Genomic DNA, 19,580 nt, shown 5'->3' on the forward strand with positions numbered 1-19,580 from the left:
TGAGACATCCTGTTATATATAGAAAGTAAAAAAAGATGACCAATATTTGAAGAAAAAAATTACATTAACACATTTCTGAACTTCTTGTCTCCACTATCATTTGTTATAAAAATATTAATCATTAGCAAATAAACAAATTTTGCAAGATAACAATAATATTTTTCGCAATATATAACATTAATACAGCAATATATGATGCGCTATACTGCATATATTCTAAACAATATCATACAAGTATTTACTATTGGTGACGAAATCCGTGACAGGAGAAACAACATTACCGGTATACACTACAATGGTTAATCTAAAAAAAAATTACGAACTCATAAAAAAACGAGAAAAACAAACTATGGAAAAAACAGAAAGAGCAGTCAAATTTGAAGTAGTCAATTATTGATATATAACACTGAAGTAAATTCGATATTATAGCACGGAAAATAAATTGGTAGTGGGATCTAATTTATCATGATGTTTGGCGAAGCGGAACACAGATTGACCGAGACTCGTGTTAAATATTAATATATGTAACTGGACTGGACACATACTTCTCAAATTAAAAATGGAATAGAAAGACATCAAAGAACTATTGATTAATATGTGTGGAATATAAACTAAAATTAATGAAAATTGTAAATCTGTGAAATTATGTTAGAATATTAAGGTAATATCGACGGTAGAGTTGCCGGTCTGTGCGTGTACAAATGGGCAGCAGTGGTTATATTGTTCAAGACGGGTTCTTAACTGAAACACTGAGAGATAACGAGCTCCAACCTGTAACGAGCGAGGCCAGTAACTGAAAATCACTGTTGGGTAAATGGCTGGTGTTCTCCCTCACTGTGCTGGCTTAAGGCAGGAAATGCTGGCTTAGTGAGGGGATAACCAGTACCAAATTATTTTCTCATGCGTACAGTTATCCTCTGTTGGAGAGAGCGTGATGCCCTTCCAAACACCGAGGGCTTCAGCTCTAGCGGGTAAATTGATATATGACTGCATCTTGGTCTCAAGGGAGCCGGTCCCGTTTATCGCAGGAATAAACTCATTGTGAAATTGGTCTTGAAATTGATTTAGAGTTTTGTACGACGATATAAATGTTCTACTATATCATATATTAATGTTCCCAACCAACCGACCATTTTCTCTCAAGTTTATATACATATAAACCATACACACCTCCAGCGGCGTGAGGTGACAGGGTTGCCATCACTCGCTACCCAGTGCTTGAAACAACAGACTTATTCGAATCTAAAATAGAATACTTCTTCATCCCGTCCCATTAGGCATTATAGCAAAGAAGTAACCTGCAGTGAGCGTGTTGAGGCACAAATTTTATATATATATATATATATATATATATATATATATATATATATATATATATATATATATATATATATATATATATATATATATATATATATATATATTCTGTGTTTGCAGAGGGTATAGTAAAACGTTACTGCTTATATAATGGCTTTCTAACATTCACAATTACTTTACTTTGCACTTCAAAAACACTAAAGCATCACACATATTGGAAAAGAAAAGCATTGAACCACCCACGTAAAACTTCCCTTCAGACTCATGAAATATATATTAAAATTTTTATAAATGTCTTATCAATACTTGTTGACACTTACCTTAACACATGTTGGGTAGGACTGCAACAGCAACAATCATCACTTCTCTAAAAACATAAATAGTGCAAATAATAATGATGTAAATTGAAACATTGTATTATAAATTCATTGCTGTTATCACAATTTTAGATGTTTCATATCCACTTTATACGAGGGAAAATTTGTACACCTAGAGTATGTATAGCCTTTTTTTATGTTTTGATTCTCTCTTCATAGTAGAAAATAGCTCAAGTAATATGAGAATCTAATGCTGCAATACCTAGATTAAACCTCTGAGAGCTATAGATGAATGAAAAAATAAATAACATTATCCCATGTAGGACTTAAACGTGAGTTTTAACCAAAATATCTTCCAAATAGAAATTTTGAAAAAAAGGAAAAAATAATGGAGGATATAACTGATTCTAAATATGTTTCATCATAGTAAATGGTCAGTAAAGGTTTTCTTGGGTTAACCTATCTAATTAAAATGTGTTTATCATCTCTGGAATGATTTATATCCAAGTTTGAACATGAAATAATGGAGAAAAAAAATTAAGATATTATATTGAACATTCACTTTGCTTTGCCAGAGCAACTCACATTTTGGCCAAAATTAATACACATCAGTCAGACTGTAAACTCTTTTTCTTTAATTGATTACATCACAGCTGTAATAAACACAAAATACCAACCTTCAACTTTACATACCTTGTAGTATCAAAGCTATAATCGAAATAAGCTATGATACGGTCAGAATCATCCACCAGGAGCGAGCAGAAGTTTGCTGATTTGTTGACATCGGATCTCCATAACTCTTGAGAGTATCGTAAGGTCTTCAGATATCTTATAAATATAGCAGAAGAGTTTAAGATATCTATTTTCCGAAAATATAGCAGAAGAATTTAAGATATCTATATTCCGAAATAAAATATTCTTGTTTTTGCGATAGAATCTGGGCAGCCTCAATCCTCTTCAAAATTTGGCGTCCAGATTCCAATACTTTTATGAACGCACGAAATTTGATAATCGAAAAAAAAATCGTATTGAGGAGATTTTCCAGACAGTTAATTCACTTTTAACATATGGCCGTGAGACGCAAAAGTCCCGAGTAAATACAAAAACAACGATATCTGATATATATATAAAACTGACTTAGACATACCTGAACCATGATGTGTTACGGTCCCTCGAGGAGCTGTTAACTTTCACCTACCTGGAAAAAAAACACAACATAGATTAAACCTCCAATCCCCCTTTACCCATATAAAAATATTCAATTAATTTAAGGAGAAAGTAGGCAACTAAACTAATTGTTGCGGTTCATGACACTGATTCATGAAACATCTCAAAGCAGTTGTCGGAGCTTCATGGGTCTGAAAAATTACTGTAAGAAGACTTCGATTGTATCACTCTTTTTGAATATACCAAATACCCGATTCGTTGATCCAGAACCCATGTGGCCCACTGAGATGATGGAGGGTCACTTATGTGGCCCACTGAGATGATGGCCCACTAACTGGTCTGCCCACCACTGACCTAGTATGGTAATCAAATATTACTTTCTACGGTATTGGTCTCATACTGTAATTATATGTTTTTATTATAATTTAATCCTGCTCTCACATTTAGTGATTTGTGTATAAAGTCGCCAGGCGTGAATAGCTCCACCTGTTGGGACACTCCCGGCAACTATACTAGGCGCCGTTTGTTTTAACTCGTGCTGTAAAAAGCTCCATCTATTGGTTGAAAATCAAAACTGAACCAGAGGACTCACATGGTTCGTTCCAGCGGTTCATTGTGATTCTCGAGGACACAGACTTTTCAAAACGACGTTATCTTAGTAACTTTCGATCCGTCGTAACCATAAATTCATGCAGAAGTTGAAGAGACAGAGAGAGAGAGAGAGAGAGAGAGAGAGAGAGAGAGAGAGAGAGAGACGTATAGCAATGAAAATTTCCGTACGTCAACAGACATCAATATACTTCAATGTTTTCAAAGCCAACAAAATATAAATTCATATATACAATAACAACAGCTACAACACACACACACACACGTTAGAAAAAAAGACAGTAGGACAGTAAAGATATTTGGGAATAACATTTAACTAGAAAAATAAATCTCTGAGGGTAACACCACAATGAGAATTCAAGGAAAGATCGATGCAAATTAGACCAGAAATAAAATTACATCCTCAATTAAGGACAAATCGTAAAGTAATAGCCTTCGATCCGTGGAATTATTGCAGGTGATTAAACTTTTCCATCTTTTTCCCTTTAGAATTTGTGATTGTAAATTCTATTCCAGACCTAAAATAAGAGTTAAGTGTCTTTGTGAGTTCGTTGTATTTAACCAGACAAACAAAACCATATATTTTCCTTTCGCTATACCAATAATCTTACTTAAATTATATCAGTATTATGATGGGAAGTATGAACAAAAACAAAAGCGACACAAGGCAATAGCACAACACGCGGTTAATTTTAGGTAACAGTGACCTAGTCTTTTGACCTTATCACCTTGAAATAATACATTAATAGCTCTGGTTGGTCAGGATGATACCTAGAAGTTTCCATTCTATTCAATCAAAGTTTGTACGATGTAATGTGTGATAGAGATTGGATTGTCCAACACACACACTTACAGACACAGAAAAACTTACACACACACACACACACACACACACACACACACACACACACACACACACACACTGCTCCTTACACTGTCACTATGTTGAAACGAACTGTAGTTTGAGCCTTTCCCCATCTAGTTATTATATGTCTTATTTGTGTCACTTATGTTACTTGTATATTATTTGTAATTCGTAACCCATTCTCCAAATATGTAACTGTAGATTTTCAGCCTTCTCTGCCAAGCTCTTTCAATAAACCGTTAATTATTATTATTATTATTATTATTATTATTCACACACACACACACACACACACACACACACACACACTAATAAACAGACAGATAAACACACAAACACGGGATGGGTAACGAAAACGCCTCTTGCTCATACATTGGACGAGGGAGAATAAGAAGAAGAAGAAGAAGAAAGAAGATTAAAACAAAAACAAACAAAAATATTACCAGCTACACCTATAACAATAAACAACCTAACAACAACAACAACAACATTTACGACCAACATTATCACCCAAAGAATTTCTAAGTTTGTTCTTTTCTCACAAAGTAAAAATGTATTTCCCTTTCGGCGATATAAGACATAAACGCCTCTAAAATACGGTAGAAGCGTGTGAGCCTCCAAGTATTATCTGAGATATTACTTGGGATAACGCGTGTGGACGGGGGGGGAGGATGGAACAAGGGCAGTAAGTGAGGAGAAATAGAGAGGTGAGATGGGGCGGCGGATACGAGTGTTGTTTGTATAAGCAGTGTCAGGGGGTGATATAACGCTAAGTGGGGCTGTGACACTGTGGGCCGGTCCAACTGATACACTATCATATACTGATATATATAGAGCAAACAAAAGAGAGAGAGAGAGAGAGAGAGAGAGAGAGATACATGTATATGGATGTGGCTGGCACCTAGATTTAATCATAGCGTGGCTCAGGAAGGACGGCAGGCAGTTGGTATGAGATTGCCCACCACAAGCTTCCTTTCACCAGAACACGGCTGTCTCCCTACAGTGCAGCTCAACCACACAAGGGGTGCAGAGCCTCAAGACCTAGAATAATTTGACCTACAGAGATCTAGACCACTACAGGAGGGTCAGAGACTCTTGGGTTCTGGGGTGACCTGTACTAAAGTTCCTGAATGATTTGGGCTCGACATTTACTGAAGGCGTGAGACTCCCATCACCTAAATAAGACAACCCCTGTACTTGACTCAAAACCCTCCGACAATTGTAATGTGTTTGAAGACGATATCCAAATACAACCAGGAAAAAAATATAAACAATATCTATGAATAATATTTCTTCTCTTGTTTGATGCTGAATGTTTCCTGAACTTAACTGGTACACACACACATATACTACCCTCTCTTCGAACCCGGATCCACGATATAGAGACAAGAATGCTACCACTGAGCTATCCAGTACACTGCGATAGTGATTCAATTACTTGTTCGAACCTATCAGGCACTGTAGGTCTTCCCAGGGCCAGTCCTACATCGAGCTCCACTGAAGTAATTTTTTACCCAACCCACTGATAAGAAGCAAGCACAAGTGTCAGGAAATATGTGCATAAGTTCTCCTACGATACATATATCTGTGTGTGTGTGTGTGTGTGTGTGTGTGTGTGTGTGTGTGTGTGTGTGTGTGTGTGTGGACAGATGTAACAGGTGTGGCAGAGGAGAGTAATAGGAGTGGGTGAGTCAGGTGGTAGCAGGTGATGTACCACAACCTGGGAGGAGGCGCGACCTTCACTATCTTCTCCTCCTTTATCTTCTCTTCATAAAATCTTTATCTCTTTTTTCTCGTGCCTTGTACCTGTGTCCTTCTTGTTTTTTAATCTAGTTATTTTTCCTCATCCAGTTTACTTTTTCTATCTTCCTCACTTCTCTCTCCTTTGTCCTTATTCTCGTCTTTTTCCTCTGTTTATCATCGTCTTTTCCTCATCTGTTTGTTCTAGTTTCTCCCTCGTTTTCCTGTCCTCGTCTTTTTATCCTAGTTTTTCCGTTCTCGTCTAACCGTCGGTATCATCTCATTGTCCTTGTGTTTAGTCTTGCTTCTCGTTTCTCAGACCTCTCTCTCACAGTCCTCGTTACCTCCGTCCTCGTATGGTCTCGCTGCTGCCCCCCGTCACTTCTACTCCTCCTGTCTGGTGTCCCCTTGTCGCCTCGGGCTACTATCGACCGCCACGCCCACTTTTTAGCCAATATTTTTAGATTTTCTGGCGAGGAGGGATTTTTTCCCCCTATTTGTTAAGGGAATAAAAAACGTCAATTTTCTATCTCACTGTGGACTATGTAGTTATTTTATATAAACATTAAGTTATAAGATCCATTACTTTAAATCGTATTATACTTTTTCAAAACTATAGTTATTTTTTTTCGTTTTCTTTGGTAATTTTAAGGAATATCCATTTTAAAATCATCTTTTTCCCCCCTAATGTCCATATTTTGTTTCTGCCAATTTTAATGTATTTACTAATGCATTTTGTCAGGTCGTTTCAGCCAGTTTCTCCATTGCATTATTATTCTAATCTATTCATATTTTTTCGTTTACTCTTTTTTTTTTATCTCATAACAAGTTTCCCATTTTATCATACTGCAATTCTCATCATATTTCCTCCAAATTTTCACGCTCACTTATCTTCCTTCCTCTCTCATCTCTCACATCCGCTTTCCCTCCTATCTCCTTTTCCATTTGTATTTTCCTTTTTATTTCACTCTTTTACTTTCATTTCCAGCCTGCCTCTTCTATTATGCCGTCCACTCTCTTCCATTCCTCGTCATCTATCCAAACATCTCAATTTCGTTTCTCAACCTATCCACTTCCTCACTTTTTAACTCTCACCTTTGCTTACCTCCCCCTCTCTCCTTCTCTCTCCCTTCCCCTATTCCATTTCCCGCTCTCCTTTCTCACCCTTCGTATCCAAATTTCCTTCCACCTTCTTTCTTCTTCTCTCCACATTTTTATCACCTCCCATCCACCTACCCCCCATCCCTTTCGTCCACCATCCCTTTCCATTTCCCATTCTCTCGCCAATAATTCCTTTTTCTTCCATATTTTCTCGCACCTCTCCCATCTATTCTCCCTCTAGCCTCTCCTACCTACCCTGAATCCTACCCTATCCTATTTCCTTCTGACCACCACCCTCTCCTATATTCCTCTCTACTTTATTCACTTCCCATCTTCCCTTCTCTTCTTTAGTGTCCAACATCTCCTCCCATCCTTCTCCCTATTTCCTCCCCGCCACTCACCAGTATGGTGTAGGTGGGGGAGCCATCAGGGCTGTGTGTCTCACCAGTATGGTGGTGGTGGAGCCATCAGGTGTGTGTGTCTCACCAGTATGGTGTGGGGGGGAGCCATCAGGGGCTGTGTGTCTCACCAGTATGGTGGTGGTGGTGGAGCCATCAGGGCTGTGTGTGTCTCCAGTATGGTGGTGGGAGCCATCAGGGCTGTGTGTGTCTCACCAGTATGGTGGTGGGGAGCCATCAGGGCTGTGTGTGTCTCACCAGTATGGTGGTGGGGGAGCCATCAGGACTGTGTGTGTCTCACCAGTATGGTGGTGGTGGTGGTGGGGGAGTCATCAGGGCTGTGTGTGTCTCACCAGTATGGTGGTGGTGTGGTGGGTGGTGGTGGAGTCATCAGGGCTGTGTGTCTCCACCAGTATGGTGGTGGTGGTGGTGGTGGTGGTGGGAGCCATCAGGACTGTGTGTGTCTCACCAGTATGGTGTGGTGGTGGTGGTGGGAGTCATCAGGGCTGTGTGTGTCTCACCAGTATGGTGGTGGTGGTGAGGTGGTGGTGGGGAAGTCATCAGGGCTGTGTGTGTCTCACCAGTATGGTGGTGGTGTGGTGGTGGAAGTCATCAGGGCTGTGTGTGTCTCCAGTATGGTGGTGGTGGTGGGAGCCATCAGGGCTGTGTGTGTCTCACCAGTATGGTGGTGGTGTGGTGAGGAGCCATCAGGGCTGTGTGTGTCTCACCCAGTATGGTGGTGGTGGTGGTGGTGGTGGTGGTGGTGGGGAGCCATCAGGGCTGTGTGTCTCACCAGTATGGTGGTGGTGGTGGGGAGCCATCAGGGCTGTGTGTGTCTCACCAGTATGGTGGTGGTGGTGGTGGGGGAGTCATCAGGGCTGTGTGTGTGTCTCCCGTGTATGGTGGTGGTGGTGGTGGTGGTGGTGGTGGGGGAGTCATCAGGGCTGTGTGTGTCTCACCAGTATGGTGGTGGTGGTGGTGGTGGTGGTGGGGAGTCATCAGGGCTGTGTGTCTCCTGGTATGGTGGTGGTGGTGGTGGTGGGGAGCCATCAGGGCTGTGTGTGTCTCACCAGTATGGTGGTGGTGGTGGTGGGGGGAGTCATCAGGGCTGTGTGTGTCCCACCAGTATGGTGGTGGTGGTGGTGGTGGTGGTGGTGGGGGGGCCATCAGGGCTGTGTGTGTCTCACCAGTATGGTGGTGGGGGAGTCATCAGGGCTGTGTCTCACCAGTATGGTGGTGGTGGTGGTGGTGGTGGAAGTCATCAGGGCTGTGTGTGTGTATGGTGGTGGGGAGTCATCAGGGCTGTGTGTCTCACCAGTATGGTGGTGGTGGTGGTGGGAGTCATCAGGGCTGTGTGTCTCACCAGTATGGTGGTGGTGGTGGTGGTGGTGGGGGAGCCATCAGGGCTGTGTGTGTCTCACCAGTATGGTGGTGGGAGTCATCAGGGCTGTGTGTCTCCAGCCAACAATTCCCGAGTCAGTCGCCATCAGCCGGGTCCTCCATGACACACAACCCCGGCCATCTGCCCTCTACAATTTCCTCCTCGCTGTTTCTCTTCTTCTCTATTTCTCTCTCTCTCTCCATCCCACCATTTCTCTATCTACACCATTTGCACTCTACAATTCCTCTTCTCTTTTTCTCCCCTTTCTTGTTTCTCTCACTTCTTCCTGTTATTTCTCTAACTACTGTACATCATTTCCCTTCTACAATTTCCTCCTTGCTATGTTTAAGTCTCTACAATATATTCCCTCTCTTCCTGCTCTCTCTCTTTCTCTTAGTTTTTCTCTCCCTTTGCAATTTTCCCCTTATCTACCCCCCTTTATCAAATATTTTCTACTTCTCCCCGTTATTCTCTCAATGAATGTCTCAAGTTATTTCTCGTTTACTATTTCTTACCATCTATCTCAATCTTTCTCTTCACGTCTTCCAATTTCGCCATCTACCTTTTCACTTCCCTTTACTATCCTTGATTCTGTTTCTTCTCTCCGATTACTCTATATCTGTCTTTCTTCTCGCTATTACTATATCTTCATCCTTTCGTTTATCGTCTTCTCTTTTAACACACCTTTTCACTTTCTTTCTTTCGCTTGCCCAAGTGCATCCGCTATTTCGTTTGTTTTGTGCATTAGTTTGCTGCGATTTTATCCTCTCTCTCTCTTTCTCTCTCTCTCTCCTATCCTTCGCCTTCTCTCTTTCCATTTTTACGTTTCTCGCTTTTTCCCTCTTCCGTCATTCACTATCCGAAATGCATCTTCATCGTTTATTATCCATATGTCTTTGTCATCTGGGATTTCCTTCTCTCTCTCTCTCTCTCTCTCTCTCTCTCTCTCTCTCTCTCTCTCTCTCTCTCTCGCTTTCAATAGATTTTTATGTATTTTTTTCCTTCCTTCCCATTTTACTTATTGAATTTTTTACATTAATTTGTAGTTCCATTTTTCTCCGTGTGTGTCTGGCTGTCTGTCTTTCTGTTCGCTTATCAGTTTTTGGGGATTTCTTTTGATATTAATTTTGCCTGTATGTGTGTGTGTTTCTTTCACTTTCTCTGTCTCCACCTCACTGTCTGTCCGTTTGTTTCTCTGTTTTCTGTCTATTCTTATTTCTGTCATTTTGTCTCTTCCTTTCTTTCTGTCTCTCTGTCTCTTCGTTTCTTTCTGTTTGTCTCTCTCTTTCTTCTCTGACTTACGAAGAGCTTGTTGTGTCTGTGTTTGTTTGGACTGTGTTCCACTCACTGGAATGTGTACATTTGCAATCAGGTCGCTGTAATGTGTGTGTGTGTGTGTGTGTGTGTGTGTGTGTGTGTGCCTACGATCAAATCCCACCCCCCTCTCTCTCTCTCTCTCTCTCTCTCTCTCTCTCTCTTTCTCTCCTCTCTCTTATCTCCAAATTCTCTCACTTTCCTCTTTTCTGACTCTTCCTTATATTTCACTGTCTCTAACCTCTCGTCTCTATCTCTGTTGCTCACTTCTGGCTCTTTATCTCTCCATCTCACTCGCTATTTCTCCTCTCTAATCTCTACACACACACACACACACACACACACACACACACACACACACACACACACACACACACAAATCAACTTGCAGTATCTCCTTCCCCTGTTTACTTACTCTTAGTAGCCAAGACCAGCAATATCAGACATTCCTACTTCAGTTTTCCTCGTTTACTGGAAATGAGGGAACGAGCATCTAGTTACGACAAAGTCTTACTACTGTTCTGTCCGACACTAACTTTGACCTGTAGGTTAGGTTAAGAGGTTAGGTTAGGATAGGTTAGGTTAGGTTAGATGAATCAATTAGATGTATTCGGGTAGAATCGTCAGTTTAAGGGACAATATATATATATATATATATATATATATATATATATATATATATATATATATATATATATATATATATATATATATATATATATATATATATATCAGATCTGTTGATATTCCGAGTGATTGTGTTTTTATTTTTTGTTACTTTGTCGTTACAGCTGACTCCTAGAATGGCAAAGGATCTTGTCAATAGAACCTGAGACTGTACTACTCTCACAAATAATACTGTTGTTATCTGTAAGATCTGGAGGAGGTCGACAATATCACGCTCACTGGCTATGCAGCATTGTTGCCAAAGGCCAATAATAGGCTTTCACCTCCTCGCTATGCAATCAATGGACAACACACTTCATCCTCTCCTGGGAGAGTATTTACACCAGTGTGAGATAGAATGGGTCCTCGCTGGTCACCTCTGAGGTCAATGTCACAAGTCAGACTGTTTTCACCTATTGTTTTCACCCATCGGTTAGACTACTGGAGGTATGTGGTCCTTATTACAACACCTCCTTCTCCCCAACCCAAACTCATGACGTCAGAGATCACTAATAAATGAATACTTCACTCCAGCTAACAGTAATTTCCGCTATCTTGTTCGTGTTCCTCGCCTCCTTCAAGGTGATAATGGAATTTTGTACTTGGGAGGTCTGTCTGTACCGGGAAAAGCTACTTGTACTGTGAACATCTATCTGTACCGGGAATGCCTTACTGTACCAGGAACGTCTACCTGTACCGGGAAAATTTACCTATACCGGGAAGATCTACCTGTACCGGGAAGATCTACCTGTATCGGAAACATCTACCTATACCGGGAAAATCTACCTGTACTGAGAAGATCTACCTGTACCGGGAAAATCTACTTGTACTAGGAATTTCAACCTGTACCGAGAAGATCTACCTGTACTGAGAAGATCTACCTGTACCGGGAACCTCTGCCCCTTCCTACATAAGAAACCTTCCATTTCAATCTTGGCCGGGTCGTTGTTCCCTAGTAATGAGCGGCGCTGCATTCTCCTGATTATTTTCCAATGTTAGTAAATGAGATTAAGTGCTTCCTCCCTCAGTGTGAAGGTGAGATGGCGAGGTACACACACACACACACACACTCTCTCTCTCTCTCTCTCTCACTCTCTCTCTCTCTCTCTCCATCTCTCTCTCTCTCTCTCTCTCTCCACCTACCTCTTTTATTACATGCCCTTACTCAAATTCTCTCTCATTCTCTTTCTCGCTTTTATTCCCTCCTTCCCTCCTCTCTCTTTCTTATTCCTTTCCTTACACGCCCTCTCTTTTATTCTCTCCCTCTCTTATTCTTTCCTTTCTCACATTGTCTCCCATTCCTTCCTTCCATTCCCTTTCTTTCTCACCCTCTTTTATTCTCTCCCTTTCTCTCAGTCTTCCATTCTCGCCTCATTTTCCATTGTCTTCCTCTCATTCTCTTCCTTTTCTCCCTTCTCTTACATTCTCTCACTCTCATTCTCTTCCTCCTTCGCCCTCTGTTACAATTCTCGCCCTTTCATTATCTTCCTCTTCCCCTTCTCTTACACTCTCTCACACTCATTCTCTTCCTCCTTCACCCTCTTTTACATTCTCTCCCTGTAATTCTCTTCCTCTTCTCCCCTCTCTAACATCCCCTCCCTTTCATTCCCTTCCTCTTCTCCTCTCCCCTTTTCAGCATCTAGTACAGTACAGTATATTTGTATAAGAGTATAGTTGTGTGAGGCGCGACACTTTCAGTAACTCGGCCACTTTATCACCATCGTTAAAAGTTTGTCAACAAGATTTTTGTCGAGACAAAATTAAGGTGGTAAATTCTGGGTCAAACTTGGAGTAAAATGTTTTGGACTGTTTTGAATGTCGTCTTACTGTGTTGTTTTATCTATCTATCTATCTATCTATCTATCTATCTATCTATCTATCTATCTATCTATCTATCTATCTATCTATCTATCTATCTAATCTATCTATCTATCTATCTATCTATCTATCTATCTATCTATCTATCTATCTATCTATCTATCTATCTATCTATCTATCTATCTATCTATCTATCTATCTATCTATCTATCTATCTATCTATCTATCTATCTATCTATCTATCTATCTATCTATCTATCTATCTATCTATCTATCTATGATTTTCCGAGTTCTATAAAGTTATAAGTCAGATATATTTCTGTTGTGGGTGATTTTACATTTCTAATTAAGAAAGATTAAATAAAATATTGAAATATCCACTAACCTAACCAAGAGTAACATTGTCGTTATAATGAATATTCATATTTCATCAGTATAAAATAACCTACTTTTAATGCTCTTGAGATAAAATACAGTACTGCAATTAAAGTTTTCGCCCAAAGTCTTCAAATTAACAAAATGAAAGCCTTACTTAACACACCATTTGTTCCAACTTCGAATAGAATCTCAGTCTTGGAACTTTCCTTAAAAAACGTAGAACTTTGGTGGTTTGATCTGTAGTGCTCGATGGGTGAGTAGCATTATACATAATTTAATATAATTTATAATCAAACAAATGGGAACACCCTACAGTAATGGTCCCCCCCCCTTTAGTGGACCACCCCAGTCAGTCAGCCCACCACCTGCACACTTCAAGGTACTGTACTGGTGTCTTACCCTCACAGGCTTGACCCTATCATCGTGGTATCACTCAATATATTTGGGACGACGACGTAGCTGAACTGTCCAAGTAAAGCAGTACCGCTGTTCATCCAATACCTTGCCAGAAAGTGTGTGTGTGTGTGTGTGTGTGTGTGTGTGTGTGTGTGTGTGTGTGTGTGTGTGTGTGTGTGTGTGTGTGTGTGTGTGTGTGTGATTTACACTAAATCCTAGATTTACTCAAGATGTAACAAGGTCAACATGATAAACTTTTGGTGAAAATCGCGCCAAAATAGACCTAATGTTGTTATGGAACCTCTAGTAGGATTTTTGGGGGTTTAAAGAAAACGATAACATGAGACATTCCCTAACGGTGACTACATTAATCTACAGAAACAGTGTCACTAGTTCCCTGTTTACTCTACCATGGTAACGGCTGGCTGGCAGAGTTTACATCCCCTCGGTTGATGATTGTTTTGTATTATGATAGTAAACGACGTCCTTACTGAAACAGGCAAATATTTTATCATATAAAAAATAATTAATATTATGTAATAGCAATAACCGTATAAATAAAATTATCGTTGTTTAGCAACAATATCAGTTGTGTTTCAAGGTTTCATCGAACTATTATCTCGATCTAGTGTGGGATAAACACAAACGGATATAAATAATATAGTAATACCTATATTTGTAAACGTAGATTTTCTTTGCACAAAAAATCACAGATGATACAGAGTTCATATATTATGTAATTACAATTAGGCAACAGAATCTTCATCAGAGCGCTGGGATACTTCCGTGTTTCTGTTTACTAGTGGTTCTTGTTATACTATATTATGCTACACTACAAAATATATATATATATATATATATATATATATATATATATATATATATATATATATATATATATATATATATATATATATATATATATATATATCCTTCTATTCTGAACGAATCCGTAAAAATACGAAATGTTTAAAACTAGTCTTTTCGTTTTTCTCTTTACCTTCGAGTAAATATACAATTTTTAGGGATGCTTTTATATTTCATCAGAGTGTCGTATTTACTTTCCTTTGTATTTTTCTTATTTTACTGCCCGTGTTCTCTTGATATATCTTTTTCTATTACTTTTTTTACTGCTCTCTGCCTTCCACGGCCACATTTATTTTGACCTCCGTTTTTTTTTATCGCCATTTCTCTCCGTGTTCACTTTTATTCATTTCTCTTCTTTTTGGGGAGGTAAACAGAACTGACAACAGCGTCACTTCTGTACCTCTCTCTCCTTTACAACTCAATAAAAACATGAACAAACACACACAAACATACACAGACAAACTGTTGAATGTTATACGTTGAATTTAGTGTGCAAATAAACTTCATCCATACATGCATAACGTGTGTATACAGTATATAAACAGTTTTGTGCAAAGTGTGTGTGTATGTGTGTGTGTGTGTGTGTGTGTGTGTGTGTGTGTGTAGATATGAAGGAAATGAGTGTGTATTTGGTATGAATGTGTATTCGCTCGAATACACTGGGGATGGATTATAACGATGGTATAATATGTGATATATACACTCACCTATTATATGATCATACACGGAAATACGTACAGGTATTCGGAAGCACAGGACTCTAGTGAAACTATAATGAAGCAAACATGTTTTTATGTAACGCACCCTCCATACACACACAGACACACACACACACACACACACACACACACACACACACACACACACACACACACACACACACACACACACACACACACACACACACACACACACACACCCACACACACACACACACACACACACACACACAGTCATTCATCATTTACACACTCTTCTTCAATAACAGGTCAAAGGTCAAAGGTTGCAGGCTGGAGTTCAAGAAAGAGACAGGGTGTAAGTGAGATCAGAGTAGTACCGCCCTGGGCAACACCCTACCTCTCGAATTAGTTCCTCAAGGCTCAAGGATGGATGTGGGGGGTGAGAGATGTGGGGGTGAGTGGTGGGGGGTGGGAGGGTGGGGTGAGGGTGGGGTGAGGGTGGGGGACGGTGAGTGGTGGAATTAAGGATGAGGGGTGAAGAGGGAGGTTAATAGGAGAGGTAAAGTAAGGAGAGAAAGAGGACGAAAAAAAAAGAGAAAATGTGGAATGGGGGGGGTGATGGTAGGGATTGTGGTGGTGGAGGAGGAGGAGGAGGAGGAGGAGGAGGTGGTGAAGGAGGAGGAGGAGAAGGAGGTGGCGCTGATGGTAGGAAGAGGAAGAAACGGGGGTGGTGGAGGAGGTTATCAACTTCCGAAATACTCTGTCAGCGGGCCAGGGTGTTCCTCAGTGTTGGGCCACACGGAAGAGAGAATCGACGTATAAGATAATTCTCATAACATTCTCATCAATTTTTCTCAACATATGGCGGACAACGATTTAATATACTTTTAATAAACAGAGACTATTCTTATTTTTTTATATATACTGAGATGACAATTACACATGGGGTATTATTAAACACAGTAGTAAGTAGTTATATCTTACTGGAATATACTGGTTATCTAATAGAAATATACGCAGTGATGCTCGAAGCTGGTAACTAGACTCATTCTCCTGTCAACATATAATCATTGAGTTAGACCAATGCCTGACACTGTCCAAGCTGTCAATGTTTTACTAAGGGGGTTTCACTAAAAATATATTCCTTTTTTACATTACCAGCAACACAGGAAAAATAGTTGGTGGCGTTTATCTCCTCCTCTCTGGGGGGTTGTGGGCCCGAGGGCGTGAGTGAGGTCTGTACTGGTGGTTAGGTTAGGTAATTCCCTTAGCTCACAGGTCATAACACACGTTATAAATAGCAGAATAAACGGGTCAATTTCGCCGTGTGCCGTGTTGTAATGTTCACCCTTGTACCCACGCCAGTATCTCAAGCAGGTGTTCACTGGACAGTCGTGATTCCAGTCATGATTTCACGAACATCATCCCGGGTAATGTGTTATAAGTTCTCACAAATACTGTAATAAATCTAACCCTGAACCTCCTCAAGTCTCTTCAACATGGGTGGAGTGAAGAACAACGAGGTGACTTGTTTTAAAGTTAAGGGATCATTGGTCTGGTGGTCATATATAACAAGGGAACGCGTTTATATCAGTGTCAACATTGTCTTCAGGTATGTGGAAGTCTGACCATATTTTCATTAAACTCCACCAGCAACACCTCTAAGGCCTCAGAAGATGATGAACCTTAATTTCTTTACTTTGTGACTCATTGTTTCAGCGTGATAAGACCGGCGTGTTTTCCCTCGTCGACTTTGTGAAGAAACGAATTTTGGTCTTAAATAATTTCGCATATGAAAACATGTGAGGTACGGGCTTAATGAAGTTTAGATTTTAATGAAACTAAGTTAGGTGGTTTGGTTTGGTTAGGTTAGGTTAGGTTCATGTTGCATTGTTGTTAGTTGACCTGCCAGCCGGGCTGACGCTGGCCGTTATGTATCGTGTTACAGGCAGGACCCGACCTGAGGTTCACGGTTTGTGGACCGCTGAATTATAATTAAAATGCACACACACACACACACACACACACATGGCAGTACTGTACACACATACACACACAAGTGAGAGGGGATTGGAGTGTAATATTGTATTATGTTCATAAACTATATGAAAAATACAACGCCAATACTGTATGCATACATACATACATACATACATACATGCATACATACATGCATACATACATACATGTATACATGCATACATACATATATACATACATACATACATACATACAACCATAATATACATTTTATACGGTACGTTAATTAGGGCTGATCACCGATTAATCTCATACTGCTGCATATTATTCCTCAGGTTTTATACAAGCTACGAACAACAGCCCCAGCAAAAGTGGGATTCGTAGTTGACCTTTGAATTTATACAACCAAATGACAACTGATGAATAAATATTGACATTGTTTTATTTTAAATCTGTGGGAGAGGATTTTTATTTTAAAAACTGTAGAGCTCTCAGAATCGAGTTCCTTTTTTTCCAAGTACTGAAAGGTATCTTTTTCCTTTTATGAAACCTGCAGCTCTCACACTTTTTGCCACTGTTCTTCAGTTGCAGCTTTTCCAATATCATCAAAAAATTTCATTCTTCCAATAATTTATGGAGTTAGAATATGTTTCATACACTCACCAGGTTTTCATTTACAAATAAACAAACATGAAATTTCTCTTTTTATGAGTTTGATCAATTCTTATGAAGTAATTTCGTTCCTGCGGTGTCCATTGATGATGATTGTAAACCAGTTCTCATTCAGAGTATAACAAGACGGAGTAAAGGAAGGAGAGACAGCGATAGATATACAAAGGGAATCAGAGGTGTAGAGAACGACACTTGTAAATGAAGTTATCAACACCTCAATATATACTTATACAAAAGACGTAACATTGTGTTGGTACCAAACATCTCTTGTTGGACACCCACCTACTGACCCCATCCACCCATCACTCCTCCCATCCACCCATCACCCCATCCACTAATCGCCCCCTTCCACCTCTCATCCCCCCACCAGTGAGCCTAAAACATGACTCGACACCCTCACGCACTGGAGTCCTTTCATTCTTCCAGTAAAATTACCTTCTTCGCAAGCATCATGTCTTTACGTCTCAAAGTTTCTTAATCTAATCTCGTCTCCTTTCAGAGTTGAGCCGTTCTTCGTACAGGTGGGCGGACACTGGGGACAAGGTGACGTGAAGGACCCTAAAGGAGCCTGATAATGACCTACGCTGAAGGAGCTGTCTGTACTGGGAATTCCCACTGATCTCACCATAAGATTAAGGGAAGAGAAAATAACAGGAAAATCTGGACAGGAACAAAAAACCTCTTGGGGGATTTTTAAGATTTTTTTTTCTTGGGAGATCAAAAGAAATTCAGCAGAAAAGAAAGACAAAGACAAAGGGAGAGAAAGAGAGAGAGAGAAAGAAAGAGAAAACCTTAATTTTCTTTAATATTCTCTCTTAGACTATAGTAAACTGAACTGATATAATAAACATAAACTTTCATAAATGCCATTATAGTGATTTTTTAAGAAAGATAAACAATTAGTACCGAAAAAAATCTCATAGTAAGTTTTCTGTGACGGGGAAAATTGAACAGATCTAAGCAGTAAAACCCGAAAAAAATTGATCTAGTGATTTTCTGTAACTTTAAGAAAAAATTTGATAAACATAAGCAGAAAAAAACACTTATATATACCTATTGAATTTAGAACTATATAAACAAACAAAAAACGGTTCCTCCATAGAAAAGTAAATACATAAGAATAAAGTCTATTTTCCAGTTATTTTTTTATTTGTGATTATTTTTTTTAATCAAGAAGAAAACAAACTAATCTTTCGAAAAACCAAGAACGACGTGAATCTTTACAGGTGGTGTATGAGAGAATATATACGTTGGTGTATCATGATGAGATAATGGAGGAAAAATCATACCAAGGAACATCATCATGGGAACCAACAAAGAACCTCCCCTCAGTGTGGTTTCTTTAAGGCACCGACTCTGAAACTCAACACAGGGGAGAGTGATTAACGGAGAGTGGAGACGAGTGAGGCTCCAATTACTAACAACACACATCAGTCCTGACGCCAGAAATTCCCAGAAAGATGACCCTTACATCCTTACTCGTGCTGATGGTCACTGTACTCCTCACGCTCGCCACGGAAGGTAAGTATCTCTCTTTTATATGGGTAATTTTTGTCTTTATTTGGCATGGGAAGGTGTTTATGGATAATTTCTCCTTTTTTTTGACATAGGAAAGTGTTATTTTCTTTCTATGGTTAAATTCCATCTTTCGCCAAACAACCTTCCCATGCCCTACAGTAAACTACGCGTTGCAACTATACTGCCAGGTGCTTCATACACTGGAGTAGGTAAGAACAGTTACTGCTTTAACTTAACCAGCATCCTCGTGTAATGCCTTAAGACGGACCAAAGGACAGCATGAGCCCACTTGCTCGGCGCACACACACACACACACACACACACACACACACACACACACACACACACACACACACACACACACACACACACACACACACACACACACACACACAC

The 19,580-nt window shown here is 39.8% G+C and overlaps 1 long non-coding RNA gene across 1 annotated transcript in view; it reads left to right on the forward strand.

Annotated features, from left to right (window-relative positions):
• Positions 1-18,759, forward strand: part of LOC121873726 — an 82,184-nt gene extending 63,425 nt beyond the window's left edge. Inside the window, exon 2 of the long non-coding RNA XR_006090298.1 lies at positions 18,166-18,759. This is a non-coding gene — a long non-coding RNA (uncharacterized LOC121873726). The remainder of the gene's footprint in view (positions 1-18,165) is intronic.
• The last annotated feature ends 821 nt before the right edge of the window (positions 18,760-19,580 follow it).

The sequence above is a fragment of the Homarus americanus genome, unplaced genomic scaffold (genome assembly GCF_018991925.1).
Source record: "Homarus americanus isolate GMGI-L3 unplaced genomic scaffold, GMGI_Hamer_2.0 scaffold42433, whole genome shotgun sequence".
NCBI lineage: Eukaryota > Metazoa > Arthropoda > Malacostraca > Decapoda > Nephropidae > Homarus > Homarus americanus.